Source organism: Polistes canadensis, unplaced genomic scaffold (assembly GCF_001313835.1).
Source record: "Polistes canadensis isolate GaletaPanama2010 unplaced genomic scaffold, ASM131383v1 scaffold_128, whole genome shotgun sequence".
In the NCBI taxonomy this organism is placed as follows: domain Eukaryota; kingdom Metazoa; phylum Arthropoda; class Insecta; order Hymenoptera; family Vespidae; genus Polistes; species Polistes canadensis.
The window spans coordinates 294,549-310,103 of NW_014569675.1; the positions used below are offsets into that span (position 1 = coordinate 294,549).

Sequence of the window (15,555 nt, forward strand, 5' to 3'; positions counted from 1 at the left end):
TTTTTTTTTATTTTAATTCTATATCCTACTTGTCCGATTCACTCGAATGAAATTTATTGACGTCCATATTTATAAATATAGCAAATAATAAATTATTCATTTTAGACAGTATTAAATTAAATTAAACTAAAACAGGCATATATAAAATACATGATTTTAATATGATAATTTTTGCCAACGCATTTAATAACTATTTAATAAAAATATCGAATGTGAGATATAATGAATAATTTTGAAAGTATACAATTTGAAGTAATAATTTTACAAAAGAACTTTCGTCATGGGAAAATACGAGTTTGACGTTCCCTAATTCGTAGTCCTAATGCGTCAGTCTGGTACACGTATGGCTTCTTTGAATCTCATTCTCTCCCTCTTGTATAGCTTTACCATGCTTGTTTAGAAACTATGTTAGTGTATATGTGTGTCGTATGCACGTGTATGCTTTCCTATTATATCTTATATACAATAGCATTTAAAGATTTGGTAGCGTGTGAAAATGTCATTTGTATATGTATGCGTTAAAGCTGCATGTACATACGTATTTGTATACTGATTTATGAGAGGACTTATATGTGTGTATATTGTGAGTATATATATATATATATATAATTATCTCTCTGAAGTTATAAGATATATGTAAAGAGATATAGCATCGATTAAAATATGTAAATAATTTGATAAATTATAATGAGTTAACGTGTCAGATGTGGTATTAAGACGAGAACAGTTTGATTTTTTTTCTTTTCAAATATTTGTTTGTAATATCGTAAAATTATACGTTTTACTAAAAAAATAAAATGTACATATTCGAAGATACGAAATATCATTTATCTATAATTATTTGAATATCTATTTTTTGATATACGATAAACGTGATATATTAATCATCACTAGATTAATAAAAAAATTAGGAAGTATAAATATGTTATCTAATTGTAAGATAATGACAAATCACTCAAATACTTGTTCAGGATACCGTATAGGGTATTATTATCTGAAAATAATAATATTAATATGTTCGATGACACGCGTGATACTGTTGATTCATAAATTATTCTAACTATTTTAAATTGGTCAAAGAAAAAAAGGATTGCATTGCAATATATTATATTTCTCGGTATGATTAAATCTCTCGGTATGTTAGTAAGGGTGTTTCATTTTGTAATCATGGATGAAACACGAACGGCATACGAAACTCCCTTCAAATGTTACATCACTTTTATTGATCTTAGGCTAACATCAGCGCCAACGACCCACGTACGACATGAACTGTACTTAAGGTACTCACGAAAAGAGCAAAGACACATTGTCATCGATCTGTTTGCAAAGAGAATGTCCGATACTTAAAATAAAGTTTGATTTGTCGAATTTTAAAAAACGATTAAATTTAAACATAAACAAAAATGTATCAGTTTCGATAATCATTCGTATCGTATATACTTCAATAATATTTTTACGTTTATTAAAATGATATGAATTTATTTCGAACGCGATTGAAGTGTCAAATAATTTCGCATAAATAATTCGTATTAATTTTAAGTTAAAAAAAAAAAAAAAAGAAACAAAAAATGTACACTCGCGTAACGTCAACATATTTTTTCCTCTCGCGTTACAGAATGTAACAAATATATTATATTTAAGGCGATAGAATTAAAGTAGGACACCTGTTATGTATATAAATGAGATGATAACGAAAGTAATCGAATTGTAAGTTAAGAATGTTTCACTAAAATAAATTCAATATTAGTTCAATTCGTTGTTACAGTTAATATATTATTACAATGATCGAATTTTTGTTGTAGAAATTGTATCGACGAATGAAATAATTTGAAATATTTCGTTAAAACCATTTTTTTTTCTAATTAAAAAATTTGTTAGAAAAATATGCTTGGAATCGTTTGAATCGGTATTTTGTTTAAATCTTTTTTCCATTTCTTTTTTTTTTTTTTGCCTTCTTAATTAAAATCTTTTTCTCTTCTCGTACAAAAGAATACCAACAGAGGAACGTGATATTCTCTAGACATTTAAGTGAACGCGAGGAGGCCAGTTTTCCACCATTGAGCATAGTGAAGTGGAAGTGGCGTGGCGGACAAGAAAATCAATAGGCCACGTGGGTCGCCGACCGGATTTTCCCAACCAGCTTTCCTTAACGAGAAAGTTCAACCCTCGTGATTTATTATATTAACAATTATAAGCAAAAAACACCCCCCCCCCCCCCCCCAAAAAAAAAACAAATAAAATATAACTAAAATGAAAAAAATTCGATGCACGTACACGCATCAGATTTAATTTTATGAAAAAACTAACGAAAATTTGTATTATTTCATTTTGTTAATAAAATTGATATATTTTTCTTAAAGAAAATTAGGACAACCTAATGAGACTCAAATGCAATTGTACAAAACACTTTGTGTAATAAAATATATGCGTATACAGGGGAAAAAAAAATACGTTCAATCATATTTTTTGAGATAGTTTACATGCATATATTTTCACATTAAAGATGCTAAAAATATAAAACTTTTTATCATATTTGTGTATTGCATAATTAATGTTTCTTTAATTAGTATTTAGTACAGGTGTAAGCATAATTATATGCACATATAAAAACGTGACTAATGAAGTAGTAAATTTATTTAGTTTTATGCACAAAAAACGTTTCCAAATAATATGCAATTTGTTATTTATTAGTTTGTCCAAAAAGTAATGAAATTGTTAAACCATTAAAAACGATTTAGACCTTGGCACGTGCCTGTCGCATTTTTTCCTAATTCATGTAAATCACATAGTAATATTTATAGCAGCATGAATATTATAAAAGATTACGAAACTGAAATAAATGGATTTTGAGAATACTATAAATCGAAAGTTTACACATTTTTATTCATCTTTTTCATTTTAACGAGATCTTTATTGCAATTGAAAACACAAAATTCGTACTACCACATAAACATCGTTGATATAATATAAAAATATTTAAAAAGTATAAAATTAATCGATTTATTATTTTCTCCCTATATTTTCTTTCTTATCTCTAATTGTAAATGATTTTAATAAAAAATTGTATAAAATAAAAAATAAGATCAAGAGTGTGCTCAATGATGAGAATCAAGTATAAAAATAAAAATACTAATGTAAAATTAAACATTCTTCTCTTTTTATCAAGTAAAAAAAATAAATACCACTTATCTAAACGAATAATAATTTATGACTATATGACGACTTTGTATATCTCATCGTTCTCTTGATTTGCATGAAACATGATTTAGCCGATAAGCAATAAATTTAATCTGACAATCAGTAAAAATGCTAAGAAGAGAAAGGTAAAGAAATAAACAGAGAGAGAGAGAGAGAAAGAGAGAGAGAGTGGGGGGGGGAGGAAAAAAGAAAAAAGTGAATGAAAAAATGAATCAAAAAATAAATCAAAGTAACATAACTTTCATTTTAATTGATCACTTCGATACCGACAAAAAAACACGCACACACACACATATATACACCTAGAAAGGTCAGCCATACTGCGCATTTAGAGATACTTAATACATTTTGAACAAACAAAAATGAAAATAATCGATATGAAACAAGATTTTTGACATCTTGGAACCAAATAAACACGATTAAATCTAATAACGATTCAACACGCGTAAATTTTCATTCAAGAATCTCAGCGTAAAAAAAAAGAAAACGGTACGAATACGATAACGTGATCATAGCTCGCACGCACGCACGCACGTTGACGCAAATCCGAATACCTAGTCGGAATAAAATTCACGTGAAAAGAAAATGAAAATAAAAAAAACCATACATATACACCATGATAATGCACCCTAACTATCTCTAATTGTAACACATTAAGCGTAATCACCAATTAGCCAAAGTTATTTTTTATCTTAATATAACGCAACATATTACGATCACAGAAAACTTTGAAAAATAATTATCAAATAAAAATTAAAAAAAAAAGAAAAAAAATTCTTAATATAAATTCCCCATCGACGCGTAATAATAATAATCATTTCTTTTTTATTTTTCTCTACCCGATCAAAATTAATATCTTTTTTCGTATCCTAAATACTTGAAATAATTCTCGATGAACGAAAGAAAAATGAAAACAAAAAAAAAAAAGGATAAAACAAAACAACTTACGGATAATAATATAATCCAAGGACAATTCCTCGATGTGATCTGTTAATCGTTTTCCCTTATCTCGGGATAAGGGTTAATTTCATTTATTATAGAATAATACTAAATACTTCGATATCCTTGATGAACTATCATAGTTTCACAAAACACCAACCGAACAAAAAAAATAACCGGATACACGTTATCCTTTTTGAACAATTATTTCGTCGTATAAAAAAAATCAATGACAGAAACGATGAAAGGTATATTAAAATTTTGTTATAAAAAATAGACGGTGTGAGATTTAGACGAAATAATATGACAATAACAACAATAACAACAACAACACGAGAAAGATAGTGAGTGAAAAAACAGGAAGCAGTTATGCGCGGCACGGTGGTCGAGCTCTGAGTGATCCGTCTTTGGGTTTCTCTTCGAACGAGGTTGCTGCCGTTGCCATTGCCGTTCCGCGTTTAGGTATTACCCTCACTTTCCTATGTGACTAACGTGTCTGTGCGCATGTGTGAGTATTATACATTTATAATACAAACCTATATACCGCATGACACTTTCGAACTTGAAATAAATGTGAGAAAAAGGAAAGAACATGTGAAACCTTTTCTATCCCTTCCCCCCCTTCTCCCTTTTTTCCCTTCTCTAATCGTAAATCTTAATTTTTGTTGGAGAGGGCTAAAGCTAATATTGCTACGAAATGTTAAGATATTGTTTAAACATATTCTAAATTTTATTTAATCGATTTAATATAAGAAGAATTAGATTAACGTATCTATAAATTTATTCTTGTATTATTCATTCTGACAATATGAGTTTTATTTACTTTTGTTTCTTCTTTTTTTTCTAATCTTATATTAAAGTTGAAAGTATAAAGTCGTTATTTGTACGTAAAAATATATTTTTAATCTTAATGTGTTGAAAGTACAAAATACTTATTTGTATTTAAAATAAATATGTGTATATATATATATATATATTGTAAGAATATAATAAAAAAATAAGTGGAAAGAAAGGAAACATTTTATAACAAAATAAATAATTTATTATTACAATTTCATTTTTTTAGATAACTATAGATATATATATATATAATAATATTGTACATAAGGTATAAAATCTTATCACGATCATAAAAATATATTCTTTTATTTTATTTTTTATTTATTTTTTAAATCACTTTTATCAAATTTGTTTAAAGATAATATACAAATGAAACAATGACAAAATCAATGATCCGTAACGGTGTATGAATACAAAAATAGAAAAAGAAAAAGAAAAGGCAAAAAAAAGCATACGGAGACGTTCATTGAACGAACATTCGCATAAATTAGTTATTATTGTTATTAAAGTTTCGAACACGATTGAAGGAATCAAATTGTCAAGATAGGCGTTATACGATTGATTTATACGTAATCAGTTTCGACCAACACTACGATCGATTACGATAAAAATGTTAGACCCAACACACATAGAATCGATTTAAACAAGTTGACGCGTCAATCAACACATTGGCTATTAATAGAATACTTTAACGTAATTCGTGGTTCTAACATAATTTTATTCATTGTTTAATTAATAACTATAAATCAACGCTATTATATATCAGGATTAAAAAAAAAGTATTATGTATATAATTTCAATTAACACAAATGATCTAAATAATTCGTCAAAATAAGTTCGAATTATTTTCATACGAATTTTTGTTAAGATTTTATTGATTGAGTATATTTGTCATATGATTGCAATTAAATTTGAATTTATCGATCAGTGATTATTATCGATTTGAATCTTAAAACTTATTGATCAGTAAAAATTACAGGTTTAAATTTTATTTATTTAAATATATACATATGTGATCATATTTTTTTCTATAAATTTAATTGGGACATATCTATTATTTTAATATATTATTTAATATATATATATATAAAGAAAAAGTAATTATCTCATAAAAATTTTTTAAATTAGAAACTTAAAAACGTCATACGTGTAAATTGTTTCGTTAATTGCCTTTGTATAAGTATATCACGTTTCCGAGAAGTGTTCTTCCCATTTCCTTTTACAACTTCGTGACATCGTTATAAATCTAAGGAAAAAAAAAGATTTACTTCAAGTTTCCTTTATCGTCAGTTCTACTTGGATTTGTAGTTAAAGGAATAATCAGAAAACACGTCATTGAGTTTACCGCGCGGTACTTTCTCGTAATCATAATCAATGAAGTACACAAAACGTTTATACGCATACATATATATATATACGCATATCAATTAATCATTATGAATACTGTTCTTAAAATTGGAAAAAATAAACTAACAAAAAATATATTTCCTTTTTCCATTTGTCATATTGGAAAAATAATTTTGGAATAATTAAAAAAAAAATATATATATATATATACACATATTTATCTACATTTTTATATTTTATATATTTAAACAATTTTGTATTAATCTTACGTGTTAAAATTTTTACATGATATATCGTAATCTTTTTGTTTCATATTTAAAAAACAAACAAGTTATATAAAAATAATACATTTTACTTATAATTATTGTTGAAAGAATTTTGCTTAGAAGATCGTCGAATAATAAAGGATGCGAAAACGTACACCTGGAACCAGGGTCCATGGAAAGTATTTCTATTGGTTAAAAGTGAAAAGAGGGTCATGGTATAAAAGAGCACGTGAGGATACACACATAGAGAAGAAACAAAAAAAAAGAGAGAGAGAGAGAGAGAGAAACGTAGACATCGGTTTTCTTCCCATCTCAAAATCTTTCTCTACAATCTGGCCAGGTGTACGGTTCCTTCTTTACAAATCCAAACAGAAAGGTCTGATGAAATAATCCTGACAAGTTTTAACGACGAGTCCTTCGAAAGAATTTTCGTACAACGTTGGCAATAATAATGACCTCAAAAATAATTATAATTCGAATGAATATTCATAAACGATCGAAAATCTGAATAAAAACATTGTCGAATTTAAATAAAAAATTTGTTATAACAAATACAAAAAAAATATTATAGGATTTCGTTAGAAATATTCTAGCCTAATAAACGTTAAGACGATATAGAAAGGAAATTAATTAATTAAAAAGTGCGATTAATAAAAATCACAAATTTTAATAATACGCTTGTAAAAATGTTCTATATTAGAAAATATTCAAATAAACTCGTTAAAAAAAGATTATATAATTATATTCTGAAATGTTCTCTCTCTGTCTCAATATACAAACGTTAATAGATGAATAGATACCATGATAGACCAGTTGAGGTTTCACTTGCAATACACCACTGGCTTATGTTAGACGTAATCAGAATATCCCTTTTCTTTGAGTGTATATATATATCATACTCGTATATTTATACATACGGGTATGATATGTCCTCATATAAAAGAGAATTAATACGGTCTTTTACTAAAGAAAAATTTCATATTAGTTATAAAATTAAATAATTATTTAACAACGTAAAAGATTCCTCTTAAGAGTGAATATATAATAAAATTTTAAATAAAATATCCTTTTTAAAAATTATGATTAAAATAAAGATACTCTTTGTTTTATAACAATCAAAACGAGTATACGTATTGTAAATAAAATAATTATTATGGACAATGATAGGACGTAATGTCAATTAGATAATTATGACTTGTTTTCTCTCTATTTTTATGACTTTAAATCGATCATCTTAAAAATAACATTATTATCCATTGGTAATTACGATAATGAAGCTAATTTTGTCATATCATCCAATCTAATGTATGGACTTATTAAAAATAACAAAGTTCAGATGAAAACTTTAATGTAATAAATATTTAAAAAAACGTTTTTTAAACAATTTTATCGATAATTATTTGGATTATTTTTTTGTTTATTCGCTATAAATTGATTACGTCAATGGTAGAAAATAACATGTTTTTAATATTTTATGGAGTTTTTTCGAACAAATCTTACGTACAAGAATTTTTGTCTAATTGTAAGTTATTTATAAGCAGATAAAGAAAAAGAATAAGAAAGAGAGAGAGAGAGAGAGAGAGAGAGAGAGAGAGAGAAAGAGAAAGAGAGAAAATACATCGGTAATCTAGGATATTTGATAATTAACATTTCTATCATTTGTCGGCCGTTGAACTATCGTCATCCAAGGTCAAGACGTTATATATATATGCCTTGTATTATAATAAGATTACTTTCGAAAAATCATTCTTCCACATAAAAAAATCTTAAACTCATTACGTTAACAAAACATCGACATTTTTTGACGTATATTTTGCAATCAATTATAAAAAGAACCACGAAATAAAACGCAACAACAAATAAAAGATTAGATATTTCGAAATATATTAATCTTATATGAGAATGAAATAATATTAATAGAAAAAAAAAAAAAACAACACAACAAGATAAAAAATATTTAATCTTAAAACAACGTCGACAATTTTTAATTTGTTTTTGCATTAATTAATATATTGTAAATAACACAAAATTGTAATATAAATACGGGAATAAATGTTGTGCGTGAAAAAATAAAAGTATGAATTAAATTAAGAGAAACTACGTATATCAATTATTTATCGAATACATCACATATATATATATATATATTAAAAATCATTTTCAGAATAAATGTTAAAGGTGAAAAGACTTACGTAATAGAAGTAGGTGTTTTACATATATACATAATCGGAAGAAACAGAATCGAACAAGATGTTTGCTTGTTGCGTGTGGGATGTCTGTCTCTGTGTGTTAGTGACGTCACGAAATCAATACCAGACTCGGAGGCTGGGTCCATCTACGTCACCGATGACATAACTGCAAAGAGGAGTGGGAAGTATTCTGAAATATAGATAACACGTTGTCCTGAATTACGTTTATACTCTCACTCACTCACTCACTCACTCACTCTCTCTCTCTCTCTCTCTTTCACGTTTATCGAAAATTCCTACGTTTCGATTAATTGATAATTATCGATAAATATAACTTCCAATATTTCTTTCACATACATACATACATACAGACACACATTAAGATATTATATATAAATTTACTTCTTCTTCTTCTTCTTCTTCTTTCTTCCTCGTTTTATTAGGACTTTGTCCTGTTATAATAGCTTTTTTTTTTTATTACTATTTCTAGGAGCGATTTTTATTTATTTATATATAAAAATATATAAATTTACGTTAAGATAAAATCAAAAGAAAGATTAATTTATTATAAACAATTACTTTTTATTTTTATGTGATTTTACTTTCATACGTGTACCGAAATTTTCTACGTTTTTTCCTTAAATTTTAAACATCGATACAAAAATTACATATACTATTGTAACACATTCGCGTCTGTTAATTTATTATCAATTCATAACTAACGTATATAAATTTATTCATTTTCTCTTTTTTATTTAACATATTCGTATATTAATAATTTCGACATTCCCATGAATACTATACATTTTTTTTTCTATAAAATTAACAATTTTATTTTTTTTTTTTTTTAATGTAAATAATATCACAGACGATAATTATAATGATCTTATGTAAAGTTATATTGCAATTCTTAGTAGTGGATTAAATTATGTTAGTACTGAGTATACATATATATATATATACACATAGATAAAAGGAAATTCATAATTTAGCAATATGAATAGGTGAATACTTTGTATGACACTTATCATCTATGGAGGAAATCTAGTCTCGCATCTCGTATGGAGCTTTAATTGATGATTATCATTCATTTATCTAACATAACCATTTGGAATACGTGAGTATCGAGGCTTTAAGTACCTTAACGTATTATACCATAACTTTGATTTTATGAAAGAAACTAAAAAGAGAATAAGAAAAAGTATTTTTAACAATATTTTTTCAATTATTCTTTAAAACAATTTTTTCCCTATAATTCCATTGACTAATAACCACACGTGAAAGTAAGTAATTTTTAAATACTTCGACGTATGTTATATCTTCGAGTGTATGGAAAAAATAAAAACGGGGTAAGGGGGAAAGATAAAAAGAGAGTTAGACAAATATTGTTCGCTTTCGTTGTAGAGAGATTAAGAAAAAAGGAAAAAAAAAACTAATGTTTCTAATACGTACAACTTGCTAATGACATATTACAAAGGATAAGCTCGTAGAATTGAATGTTCTTGGTTTATTACGGGGTATACACAATAAGAATATATAGTTTCCTTTACGAGAACATATCAATCTTCCAATTTAAAGTTAAGATTATGTTCGCTCGTTTACTCGTTATAACTGGTAATTATCCTTTACGTCGTTTGCACGTAAATCCAAGAATATTTGAATAAGATACGATAACGTTAAGAAATGTTTTCCTTTACAAAAAATGTTTCTACATATATACCATATATATATCTATTTATATATTATATAATAAAATGATTGAAAGGATTCGTGAAAATGCATTTATCTATTATACATACTGTTTTATCTATAATTATACAATCATTAATTGCAATGATCATTCCCCAAAAGAGATGTTATTTTAATATTAATAAATAATATTTAATTAACAAAATAAATGTCAATGGCTTAATCACGTTGAATTACTAATTCCCGTTAGATCATTTAAGTTAAGCAACTTTGACACAATAACTGAAATGGATGAGTGACCCATTTGAAAAAAAAAAAAAAAAACTATGAGTCGTTGACCTCAGAGAAGTAGTTAAAAATACGAGAATTGTTTGATAGTATTTAATAAGTATGATAATATAATACGTTCGTAGAGAAATGACTCAATCCAATAGAAGAAAGAGTAAACAAAAAAAAACCCGATATCATTGTCAACACGTTTCTTTTCATATTAAATATTAATTCGCTTTGACACGCGGATATTTATTTCAATTTTTATTTTATTTTATTTCATTTGTCTCGGCATCGTAAACGATGGTGATAGTGCAAGTAATACTTCGTGAAAAAAAAAAACACACGTAATTAATTAAACAATTAGTTGAAATATTACGAAAAAAAAAAAATATATAGAAAATAAATTGGTTACTTATGAAAAATTTACTTTACTCATTCGATAACAAACTAATAAAAAACGGTGAAAGAGAGAGAGAGAGAGAGAGAGAGAGAGAGAATTCAATTTGTTGAACGAACGATTAATAATTATAAATAATTAATTGAAAATCTTGTTGAAATATTATTAATAAATAATATTCTTACCAAGCACGTATCCAAGTCGACATGTGTACAGTAAAACGGTCGAGTTACAACTGCCTTGACTGTTTATATGTATCAGGGAAAAAAAGTAAACATAATGCGTATAAAATATATAGTTCGATTATTTCAATCCCCTTGAAAAAGGCCACTGACGCGAATTGTTTACCATAGTTCTTTTCATTCGTAATCTTGCGAAGTGTGGACGTATTGGTAACGCGTTTCTTTAACAAATTTATTATTTTATCCAATAAATCAATGCGTGTTTTAATATTTTTAATTATAAGACATAACTAACGAGTGTTTACAACAATCTCGCAGTAAGCAGAAATATCGTTAATATTTATGATTAATTTATCTACAAGAGATCAATTTAATTATATTTTTATTATACATATTTTGTGTGGTGTTATAAAACTTAATCGAAGAAAAATTCATTGTTTTTGAACATGCGTCTTCTTCAATGAAAGAATAAATAAACGAAAAAATTATAGATTAGAAGAATATCAAAAATAGATTAATCATAAATAAAATCAGATTATTATAATCTTAAAATATATTTATTATTAACATTATTCACGTTATAGACATGTCCAATGTTCGGAAGGGCAGATAAAGAAAATTTAATAAAAGTAATTTTATAGAGAACAATGACTCAGTTCAACGGTTGATTTCGAAGGGGACAGTACATAGATCATATATTCCAAGCTTTTAGACAACAATAGACACTTGCATCGATTAATTAACAATTATTACCATGACTCCTTACCATTTATCATGTATCCTTTACAAAATTTATGAATTGAAAGATGGATATTTTTCCAAGGATTTCACCACTACTAACACGCAAAAGTATGACTTGTAATATCTAAATGTTTAAAATTGATGCTTCGAAAAGTTCTATATATATAAGAATAATAATAAGCAATACTTATAATAGAAAAATCCAATTAATTATAAAAATGATACATTTATTTCTTTTAAATTTAATCTATTCTCTATTTTCTTATTTTGAAATGAATTAAGAACCGAATTCTCGATGCATTAGAAAATGTATTTTTCTATATTTAAATACAAGTGAATATGAAAAAATGCATGTCTCCGATGCATGCTATGTATCCCTAGTATTCTATATATATAATTATATATATACTATTCTCATTTTAGTATTCTTTTAATTTTTACGTAATTGTTTAAACCAATGTACATTTGTTTAACGTTTCTGTGCAGCAGTGACTTCGGAGGAAAAGATTTTCATCGAAAAGAATATCACATCGCAATTATTTAATATTTAAAGTATGTTAATAAGTATGTAATGCTTATACCAGTACATATATGTTTAATCAATCTGAATTATAACGAAAGTGTATTAAAATATTATAATAATTGTTAATTAATCGATAGAAGTGTCTATTATTGTTTAACACCTCGGAATATATGTTCGGAGGTCCGTCCTCTTCGAAATACACCGTTGAAATGAATTATTATCCTCTGTGAAAATACTTTTATTGAAAGTTGTTTATATAACTTTCTGAACGTTGCGCATGTGTAGAAAAAGAATAATTCATCTGATCAATTAAATTTATGATTACAACGATCTGATTTTAGCAGTTCTTCGTTTTTATGTAATTAATTTAATGCTCCTGCGCAGTGATGACTTCGAGTGTAAAATTTAGCTGTAATATAAGAAAGTGCATTAGTGCATTAAAATAATTGTTCATGTATTCGTAATGTACACGTATATGTAAATGAAAAAAGAAAGTATATTTCTCTAAATAATTATACAACCAATATATTAAAACAATGAATAAAGAATATACTAATGGAAAATGTGGATTATTGAAGTTTACCATTATGATAGAAGAAAGTTGTGAGATTTTTGCTCGTTTAAATACCATAAAAAAATTGCCTGGATCCATTTTAAAATCTTGTAAGTTCTTCTCTTATGTATGTACTTAATATATAAAACAATGAGATATCCTAATTGATGCTGTGTTTTTCCAAATAGAACGAACGAATAGAATAAAGACAATATACACTAGAAACTTAATCACATCGCACAGAAAAACACAATCGTATGGAAAAGAAACGTCGCTGTAGAAATCCTTAAAACAATTGAAATCAAGCACTGTAGCCATCCTTAAAGAATTAAAATAACAAAAGACTAACTGGAGCAGTAATTTGGTACTTAATCGATAAAGCAGATCGATTACGCGAATTTTTTGTTTTACAGATGGCATGCGTTGTTACACGATGTCAATTGTTTTAAGAATACTGCAACGAGGTTTCTGTCCTATACGATCGTGTTTTTCTGTGCGATGTGATTAAGTTTCTAGTGTATATTATCTTTATTCTATTCGTTATTTTTTAAATATTAACAAGATACGTGTACCTTAAATAGAAAAATAAAATAAATTATATATATATATATTTATTACTATAATAAATAAATTATTATATCAAGCTTGACTAGCGTGGTTATGAAGAAAGCCGAGTTACGTACGTGTTACGGCAAACTTGTGTGCGTGTATAAAACGTTAGTAATAATTTGAATTTACAAGTATATATCAACTTCTAATTGGTCACATGACGTTTGAAATAATTATCAGCCAATCAGCGCTTTTTGCATATTTTCCTTCTTTCTTTTCGCGGCGTCGGTGCAGGAGATCGCACGGATACATCGTCGTCCCGTTAATCTCAGGTAATTAAAAAGATATATATTTTAACGTACAGTCTTCTATTATAAATCAAACGATAGCTACACACAAGATTTTCATAAATAATTGTTTTCAAAACGAAATATTAAAAAGTTCGAAAGATATCTGTGAAAATATAATCATCGGTGTATGTCAGTTTCGCGCCAAATCTAACCAATGTTATCTCATAATATTATTTTTTAATTTCGAGCTTTTCTTTCACGACATCGATATTTACTACAATCTCTAATAATGCTCTAAGTAATTATTATTCATAATTATGTATTTAAAGATTGTATTTCGTATTAAATTCGATTTTCATCACATACAGGCACATACATAAGTATAGGTAGCTCATACACATACACTCATATATTTGATTTTCTTTTATATTGTACTAATGTAATTTTATTTTTTTAAATATTTTTAGCATTCGAGAGCATTGAAGAGTCCAGAACGAATACATATACTCAGTAAAACATTTGTGTTTATACTTTTTTATCTTCATATTCATCGAGGTAAGCGTTATTCTTTTTTTAAGCTACATAGAAAGAGTGAGAAGGAGAGTGAGAGAGAGAGAGAGAGAGAGAGAGAGAGAGAGAATAAGAAAACAAAACATTCAACCTACAGGCAATTATGCATGTGTATGTATATTTGTAGGCATTTCTTGAGGTGAAAACAGAAGACAGACAGCCGAAACAAAACGTAAACAGCCGAACGTTGGACGAAGGATAAGCAGTAACGTATCTCATTCCCCTTCCGCCCTCCAAAGAGTTAAGATCTAACGTGAACGTGACATATATTAAACTATTTAAAATTTTTATTTCTAACGTTATCTAATTAAAATATTTGACAACTGCGCTGATTAGAAAACTTTTTATATCTAACATTGATTCTTTATGATAGAATATTTTTTAAAGTGTGTTAAATGCCTTCAGGAATGATTAACAGGGAATATTGTACTATAATATAATCTTTAGTATGTTTCAGCTTTACAGATTTTTTTATTTTATTTTATTTTATTCATCGTCATCCTAAGGGTAGGAAACCCATCCTGCAGTCATCAACGAAGACTAAAAGTAAGTATATTTTTTTATTAAACATTTCTATGATAAACTCAATGGTGTTTTATTATAGCGATGATATTAATTGTTTTTTTTATTTTTCTGTTTCAGAACATCATTGCAATCGAGCGCGTAGGCAATGAAGTACTCGTGTGTTGCATCGTTAAATTAAAAAATAAAAGAATCGGAAAGTAGAATCAGTGTTGATCGTCGCATGTTAAAAAAGTTTCGTTTGCTCGGGTAAAGAAACTCCATAAGTTTCTTTTATTCTTTTTAAATGTGTGCTCATCGTCATCTTAAGGGTAGGACACCCATCGTGCATTCATCACTGAGGAATAAACGTAAGTCAATTTTTATTTTAAACGCTTTCTTAATAATTATAATAATTTTTTCTTACAACAATGATATTCATAATTTTGTTTTTATTTCTGTTTCAGATCATCATGGGAATATTGCAGCGTTGGAAGTGTTTGTGAAT

At 26.9% G+C, this 15,555-nt stretch overlaps 1 protein-coding gene across 1 annotated transcript in view; it reads right to left on the reverse strand.

Annotated features, from left to right (window-relative positions):
• The window catches only part of LOC106788185 (Y+L amino acid transporter 2), a 21,949-nt gene extending 17,375 nt beyond the window's left edge, over window positions 1-4,574 (reverse strand). Inside the window, exon 1 of the mRNA XM_014751211.1 lies at window positions 4,147-4,574. The gene's annotated coding sequence lies outside the window, so the exon portion shown is untranslated. The remainder of the gene's footprint in view (window positions 1-4,146) is intronic.
• Between the last annotated feature and the right edge of the window lie 10,981 nt (window positions 4,575-15,555).